Source organism: Trichomycterus rosablanca, chromosome 14, assembly GCF_030014385.1.
Source record: "Trichomycterus rosablanca isolate fTriRos1 chromosome 14, fTriRos1.hap1, whole genome shotgun sequence".
Lineage (NCBI taxonomy): Eukaryota > Metazoa > Chordata > Actinopteri > Siluriformes > Trichomycteridae > Trichomycterus > Trichomycterus rosablanca.
Genome location: NC_086001.1, coordinates 23,670,072 through 23,670,466, shown reverse-complemented (window position 1 = coordinate 23,670,466; position 395 = coordinate 23,670,072). Strand labels below are relative to the sequence as shown.

The following is a 395-nucleotide window of genomic DNA, read 5'->3' as shown; positions in this document are numbered from 1 at the left end:
ATACACAGTACCAACCTGCACACCAGAGGGGCTCCAAACATCAAGTTTTCACTCATTAAATGTAGTTTGTGAACTTTGTGGAATGAATGTAGGATTTGTACATGTAGATTCTGGATTTTAGGAAGTTCAGCTACTGTTAATATTTTTCCCCAATTGAACTAAAAAGTGAATTGATGTTTTAATTGTTCATTAAGACTTCACTAGGAGTTATTACCATCAAGCAAATGTAAAGCATATTTCTATATGAAGAGCATCTGTTTCCAGATAATATACACTGAGGTTTGTCTGATCATCAGACATGGTTGTGCAATAAAAGACACTCGTCCCTGGGTGGGCTTGAACCACCAACCTTTCAGTTAACAGCCGAACGCGCTAACCGATTGCGCCACAGAGAC

General features: G+C 38.7%; 1 non-coding gene across 1 annotated transcript; it reads right to left on the bottom strand.

Annotated features, from left to right (window-relative positions):
* Positions 1-321: 321 nt before the first annotated feature.
* On the bottom strand, positions 322-395 carry trnan-guu (transfer RNA asparagine (anticodon GUU)). Its single transcript has one exon. It is a non-coding gene; the product is annotated as a tRNA-Asn (tRNA).